Here is an 8,519-nt window from a genome sequence, read left to right as displayed (position 1 = left end):
GGGGGGGGGGTAAAATAATGATGACCCTCAGGAGCGCGACTCCCAAGGGAAAGAAAAGGCTAGGTGGCAAAAGGTAAAACCAAGGTTGGGCCTTGCTGGAGGAGTTTTATTCAAAGCGAACTGTCAAGGGGTTCCCATTATAAGCCAATCGCATAAGGGAAGCAAAATCCGGGAACATAACACCGATATGACGGAAACTAGGGCGGCAAGAGTGGAACAAAACACTAGGCGAGAGGCCGAGCCTTCCACCCTTTACCAAGTATATAGATGCATTAAGATAACATGGCAATATAATGATATCCCAACAAGTAAATAGATGTTCCAACAAGGAACGGCCTCCAATCTTCACCTGTAACAAGCAACGCTATAAGAGGGGCTGAGCAAAGCGGTAACATAGCCAAACAACGGTTTTCTAGGACAAGGTGGGTTAGAGGTTTAGTTCAACAATATGGGAGGCATGATAAGCAAGTGGTAGGTATCGCGGCGTAGGCATAGCAAAAGAGCGAGCAACTAAGCAAGCAAAGATAGAAGTGATTTCAAGGGTATGATCATCTTGCCTCAAATCCCGCAAGGAAGAAGAACGAGTCCATGAAGAAGACAAACGGACGTAGACGAACGAGTACTCACAAACACGACGTTATCGGAACCAATCCGAAGAAGCAAACACCGGAAAAGAAGCACACAACATAGTAAACAACCAACACATGAACATGCTATGATATGCGGGATGCAGTATGCGATGCATATGCATGATGTGACAAGGAATGCATGAACCTGGCCTCAAATTGGAAAACCAAGCGTGCCACTGGAAATATGAGATGAAATCGCTTGAAAACGATATAAAGAACGCCGGAATCGGTGTTACGGTTTGGAAATGGCAAGCGATTCAAATATGACACCGGTCTGCGATTTACAGCAAGTAGCCATCTAAATGCAATGAGTTGAACAAGCTACAACACCCAAACATGGCAACAAAATACATGGCAGGGATGCATTCAAGATGCTTAACAAAAGTCTAGCACTGAGCTACGGCCAATTCATCCATTAACAGGTTCAAACAAGCATGGCAAAAATGCATATGGCAAACAGATTTCAGACTTAGTGAAATTAACACTTGTCCGGAATTTCATATCAGGTAGCACACTTCGAAGCAACAAAACTACACGCTACAGGACCTGAACATGGAAAAGTAAGGCATGGCATGGAGATACTCAAACAGCTTAACAAAAGTCCCTTAGTGACCTTGAGGCAAAAGGGATCAAAAAATATTGCAAGCATGTGAATATGGCAAAAACATAATCAGTTCTCAGACTTAGTGAAAACTGAAGCATGCTGAAAACAGATATCAAGTAGGCATGTTTACGAGCTGGATGCACTCACTACAGAGTAATGCATGACAATCTTAGCATACACCCATCAAGAATACACATTAAACAAGCTAGACATGGCAAGAACAATAACATAACATGCTCGGATCAACTACAACATCCTCGGCAAAATCGCTAACAAGTAGACAATCTGCCCAGATTCACGAAGTAGCAAAAGTAGAGCTCGATTGACTTAAGCTAGGGTGCTCCATAATTACAAAAAAAGACATGTATGGATAGAGCACTACAAGATTAACAAAACATCCTTACTGATCATCCTCAAAAGAGGCACGGATCACTAGGAAACAACATGAACATATGGCATCATGAAATAAACAGATCAAGGACTTAGTGGAAATGCTAAGTCCCTGAAATCAGCATTACCAAGTGCCTCACTTGGCAAGCTTGTGCTAGTCACCACACACATCATAAAAATACATGGGTTGCACCTCTGGAAAGATGGAAAAACCCTTAACAGAACATATGCAGAGCTCATGGGCATATCATGCACACAATAATCATGGCAAAAATGACAAATAGCTAAACGGAGTAGCAGATCTGACAATTATCTCAAGTAGCACTCTTCTAACAGCATTTCGGGCATCAAGATGAACACAAATGGAAATGATGCAATGGAATGAAATGATGTACTCTCTGAGGCGAACATTTTGATATGCTATATGCATGAATCAGATCTACGGATGCAAAGTTAAGGCATGATGAACATGGGCATATGAAACATGGAAATCTCGGGGACTTGGGGAAAAAGTCAACCTCTCTCAAATCTCAGATCTAGGGTTCGTGCACGTGAACCTAGGCGCGGACGGAGTTCGCTGGAACAGTGGCGGAGTTCGTCGGAGGGTCGATTCCGGCCGGGGCGAAGGTCGGCGAGGCCGGATGCGGCGATGGCTGGTGGCCGCGGTCCTCGGGTGGCGCGGCAACCGAGGCGGCGGTGGTGGCCGGCGGCCGGTGGCGCGGTCCGGCGAGGCTCGCCGCCCGCGGGCGGAATAGGGCGCCGGCGTGCGGGATGACGGCGGCGACGGACCTGCGAGGCGGCGGGGCAAGGAGGCAGGCGGCGGCGGCGTTCGGCCCCTCGGGGGCCGGCGATGGGCTTCCCGGGCCGCGCGATGGGGGAGGCGGCCGAGCCACTCGGGCGGCGACACGTGGCGGTGGACATCGCGGGCGGACATGTCCGTCGGCGGGATTTCGTCCGGCGGCGGCGGGGAAAAAAATGGATCTAGGGTTCATCCGCGAATTTCGGAGGGGATGGTGTTTATATAGGTAGAGGGAGCTAGGAGAGTTCAAATGAGGTGCGGTTTTCGGCCACGTGATCGTGATCGAACGACTGAGATGATGGAGGAGGTTTAGGTGGGTTTTGGGCCAACTTGGAGGGGTGTTGGGCTGCAACACACACGAGGCCTTTACGGTCCCTCAGTTAACCGTTGGAGTATCAAACGAAGTCCAAATGTTACGAAACTTGACAGGCGGTCTACCAGTAGTAAACCAAGGCCGCTTGGCAAGTCTCAGTCCAATCCAGAAATGTTTAATGCCCACACACGAAAAGAAGGTAGAAATGACCACCGGAGGAGAATGGAGCGCCGGAATGCAAAACGGACAACGGGGAAAATGCTCGGATGCATGAGACGAACATGTATGCAAATGAAATGCACATGATGACATGATATGAAATGCATGACACGCAAGCAATGACAAGGCAACAACAGCGAATAACTGGACGACACCTGGCACATCAGTCTCGGGGCATTACAACACTCCACCACTATGAGAGGATCTCGTCCCGAGATCTAGAATGGCACCGGGGAAACAACGGAAAAGAAAAGAGAAGAGGTAAAACTAAATTGCTTCTTTGACAAACGAGTGAGACCAAAGAACCTTGAGAGGTTAAGCCACTTCGAGAGAATAGTAGAACGGAGATGAACGAAGTTGAAAGCACTCTGTTAAGAAAGAGGAATAAGAAAGAACCGATTCGGGTAGCACTTTAGTTGAAAAGAGATGAAGACTTGATGAAATGAGAGAACTTGAGCAAAAGGGACACAACACTCCGGTTAAATGGATAGGCCAAGAAAAGAACATGATCTTAGATGAAACGAGATGATGGTTGAAGAAAACAACACGCAATGCCTCCGGAACAAAAGTAAGAGTGGAATGGGATGAACGAAGGGCAACGAGATCTCGAGGTAGCATGCTTACAACAAAAGCTAGAATGGAGTTGTTGGAAAACCAATAACGAAGGAATAAGCTTGATACGGTCTTGTGGAGTACATCTCAAATTAATAGATGAAAACCTGCCACTCACGGGAAAAGGAATTTGATTGGTAAGAACAAGGAGACGAGAACTTATTTCATCTGGAGGATAATGAAGAACTTGGATCATTTATAAGCACCATAATTAGTAACAATCCTTAGGGAAAGATTTAGGTGAAATATAATCCAAGATAACTTCAATGAAGAGGTTGATGGATTGAGAAGAGCTCATGCTCGAAGGACTTGATGGGTTTAAACTATCTCATACTTGACAACTTGCGAATCATGAAACATGAAGGGACATTGTCAAGAAAGACATAACACCATCTCAAAAGATAAGGGGAAACAATTGCACTCCGGATTGCAATATGAAGAATGCTTGAGCTCCTTAGAAAAGAATCTTGATGAAAACTTCGAGATGGAATTAAATCCTTTATGAAACATCATGTAGAGCCTCCATGAAGAACTCCGGTAACAAAGGGTAACAACAAGAAAGAGAAGTTCAAAACACAAGGTGAAACCTTGCGATGATTGGAAGAGCTCTGCGACGAGATAAGTTGAAACTTGGAGCTCCGGAAAAGAAAAAGATGAAACAAGTGAAACCGAGAATTTGATGAGCCTCCGTAATAAATAATTGAATATACTCGATGAAACAAGAATAAAATTACATTATGCTTATCCTTCACCCATTAAATTGATGAAAAGCAATGGATTTGGCATACTACTTATTCTCGTAGAAAGGATTAAAAGAGATATATCAGAACTTGAGAAGGTCTTCAACGAACCACCGGTAGAATTGAAATAACGAATAAATTGATGAGGAAGAGAAGTCTTGAACGAACCACCATAAGAATTGAAAATGAACGAAGAGCAGATAAATTAACACCGGGAAAAATTAGCAAATGAATGAAGATGCTTGAGAGGATGGCAATAAGCTGGAATCACGAATCTTGAAGAGAATGGAGCAATATATGGAGGAACAAATCTTCTTCGGTCTTCAAAATCTAAGAATGACAACGAGAAACACCACCAAGAATTGTTGGGACACTCCGGGATAAAAATGGAAAAGGTTGAGCCAACGATGAAAGAATTTGACAGATCTTGGAGAAAGACATATGACTGCTGAAAATTTAAACTTACGTCAAAATTTGAAATGAATTTGAGGATAACTCCGGAAAAATTAGAAGAGTCAGGTAAGATCCTGGGAAAAGACCTGTGGGTTAGGGCCCACTCAAAAGAAAACACCGTTGAAATGATTACTTGAAAAGAGAGACTGCACCAGTTGAATTAAAAGGATTGAATGAGATAATAGCCTCGAGATAGGTTGAACGGATCTTGAATGACAAGACGAGCCTTCTGAGGTATCTTCAGGGCACCGGAACAATTGAATAACGAGAAGTGGATGATTATGAGGTGCAACGGCATGAGAAACATTTGAAACAAGGAAAAAGGGATATGATCCACAAAGCTTGACTTGGTTCCACCGGAGAAGAAAAGAATGAATAATGGTGAACTAGAAGCTCCGTTAAAACCTTCATGAGAAACACCGGGTAAGAACATAGACGGAAAAGGATGGAGAGACTTCACAAGAATAAAAGGATACTTGATTAAGATATCGGATACCTTGAAGAAAAAGGGTGGGTGGGCGGGAAAAAACAAAGGCAACTTGGAGACGGATGAAACAAACAACGTTGATGAAAAACTGAGATTGGATTTTGCGGATGTTGAAATGATCGGATCCACTTGAAGAGAAGCACACCGGTTGACAAGAAATTGAAATGACAAACTCGATGATCGAGAAGGATTAGTATTCACATCGAAGTATGAGAACACCATTTGGGGGAAGGTATGGAATCAACATTTGACATTGAAGCAACTCGAATACCACAACTCAAAACAAAACAAAGGATTGGCTTGCAAAATAAGCCGGAACAAACATATGATAGACATTTCGTCCGAAGTTTTCGTGGTGGGGCCTAGACGGGCTCGATCATACAGCACCATCATGTACAAGGCAATGCACATGACATACGAAGCGTCCCCGAGTCGGCATAGCCAAGGACTCTTTAAGACACAACGAGACCACTGTAAAACCGACCGTGAATAGGCGGACCACTAGAAGTCAAACCCCAATTCCATATCATATATCTGTCGGAAAGATATCATAAGAGCTACTTGAATTCCCACTTATAAACTCCCGAAACTTTCCGGTTATGCAATCAGGTGTTGGGGATACAGGGGAAGCATAATATCTCACCCAAAACTAGCAAATCCTACATCCAACTGTATCCATCCTTCAACACATAACCAAGAAAGCTTCGGAAATCATCTACCTTAACCTTCGAAAAGCATCCGTTATAGGAGTTATGGCGATACTCCCGAACTCCCGCCCCAGTACTGGGTGGCGTCGAGGTTATCTCACCAACGAACTGCATAAAAGAGATTTTCGATGTCGGCATACTAAACTCAGGTATTCCAGAACTGCAACGATAAAATTATGACGACAACACCTTAGAGCTCAACTCCCCGGGACACTTCCACAAAACCCCTGACAGGAGGCACCAAGACAATGTTCTCGTCACAAAACCATTGGAACGATTCCAAGATACCCGCGTGATCCTAAAATTTTTTAAGTGAAATTTGAGAAGAGAAGAGTCAAAACTCTACGTCAGGATGCCTTACCAGAGCGATGAAGAGACTGGGAAGTAAAAAGAATTCCTAAACTCTCCGATATATAATTCCTAAATGACTCAAAACATTTTTCTAGACACAACTCGGCTGCTAAAAACGATCAAACAGTGGGGGCTCCTAAGGTCAGGGAAGGCTCTGATACCAACTTGTAACGCCCTCGATGCGGCTATATCTCCCACGTGTCGAAGCACGACTTAGAGACATAACCGCATTGAAAGCAATGTCGCAAGTGAGGTAATCTTCACACAACCCATGTAATACATAAGGGAAAAGATACATAGTTGGCTTACAATCGCCACTTCACACAATTACATGAATAAAGCATTACATCATCCAGATACAATCAAGGTCCGACTACGGAACCAAAATAAAAGAATAACCCCAAATGCGACAAAGGTCCCTGATCGACCCCAACTGGGCTCCACTACTGATCAACTAGAACGAAGCAACACAAAGGACAAGATCTTCATCGAGCTCCTCCTGAGCTTGGTTGCGTCATCTGCACGGACTCATCGGCACCTGCGAACTGGTTTTGGAAGTATCTGTGAGCCACAGGGACTCAGCAATCTCGCACCCACGCGATCAGGACTATTTAAGCTTATGGGTAAGGTAAAAGGTATGAGGTGGAGCTGCAGCAAGCGACTAGCATATATGGTGGCTAACATACGCAAAAGAGAGCGAGAAGAGAAGGCAAAGCACGATCGATAAACTATGATCAAGAAGTGATCCTAGAACAACCTACGTCAAACATAACTCCAACACCGTGTTCGCTTCCCGGACTCCGCCGGAAAGAGACCATCACGGTTACACACGCAGTTGACTCATTTTAATTAAGTTAAGGTTCAAGTTATCTACAACCGGACATTAACAAATTCCCATCTGCCCATAACCGCGGGCACGGCTTTCGAAAGTTCAAATCCCTGCAGGGGAGTCCCAACTTAGCCCATCACAAGCTCTCACGGTCAACGAAGGAATAGACCTCCTCCTGAGACATTCCGATGAGACTCGATATCCCGGTTCTACAAGACATTTCGACAGGGTAAAACTAAACCAGCAACACCGCCCGAATGTGCCGACAAATCCCGATAGGAGATGCACATATCTCTTTCTCAGGGCACACTCATATGAGCCAGACGTCGGGTAGGCCAGCCCAGAGTTGCCCCTGGTAGCCCCGGACATCGCTCAGTTGGACCAACACTCAGAGGAGCACTGGCCCGGGGGGATAAAATAATGATGACCCTCAGGAGCGCGACTCCCAAGGGAAAAGAAAAGGCTAGGTGGCAAAAGGTAAAACCAAGGTTGGGCCTTGCTGGAGGAGTTTTATTCAAAGCGAACTGTCAAGGGGTTCCCATTATAACCCAACCGCGTAAGGAACGCAAAATCCGGGAACATAACACCGATATGACGGAAACTAGGGCGACAAGAGTGGAACAAAACACTAGGCGAGAGGCCGAGCCTTCCACCCTTTACCAAGTATATATATGCATTAAGATAACATGGCAATATAATGATATCCCAACAAGTAAATAGATGTTCCAACAAGGAACGACCTCCAATCTTCACCTGCAACAAGCAACGCTATAAGAGGGGCTGAGCAAAGCGGTAACATAGCCAAACAACAGTTTGCTAGGACAAGGTGGGTTAGAGGCTTGGTTCAACAATATGGGAGGCATGATAAGCAAGTGGTAGGTATCGCAGCATAGGCATAGCAAAAGAGCGAGCAACTAAGCAAGCAAAGATAGAAGTGATTTCGAGGGTATGATCATCTTGCCTGAAATCCCGCAAGGAAGAAGAACGAGTCCATGAAGAAGACAAACGGACGTAGACGAATGGGTCCTCACAAACACGACGTTATCGGAACCAATCCGAAGAAGCAAACACCGGAAAAGAAGCACACAACATAGTAAACAACCAACACATGAACATGGTATGATATGTGGGATGCGGTATGCGATGCATATGCATGATGTGACAAGGAATGCATGAACCTGGCCTCAAATTGGAAAACCAAGTGTGCCACTGGAAAGATGAGATGAAATCTCTTAAAAACGATATAAAGAACGCCGGAATCGGAGTTACGGTTTGGAAATGGCAAGCGATTCAAATATGACACCGGTCTGCGATTTACAGCAAGTAGCCATCTAAATGCAATGAGATGAACAAGCTACAACATCCAAACATGGCAACAAAATACAT

The sequence above is a fragment of the Triticum dicoccoides genome, chromosome 1A, assembly GCF_002162155.2.
Source record: "Triticum dicoccoides isolate Atlit2015 ecotype Zavitan chromosome 1A, WEW_v2.0, whole genome shotgun sequence".
Classification (NCBI taxonomy): domain Eukaryota; kingdom Viridiplantae; phylum Streptophyta; class Magnoliopsida; order Poales; family Poaceae; genus Triticum; species Triticum dicoccoides.
This window is presented reverse-complemented; position numbering follows the sequence as displayed.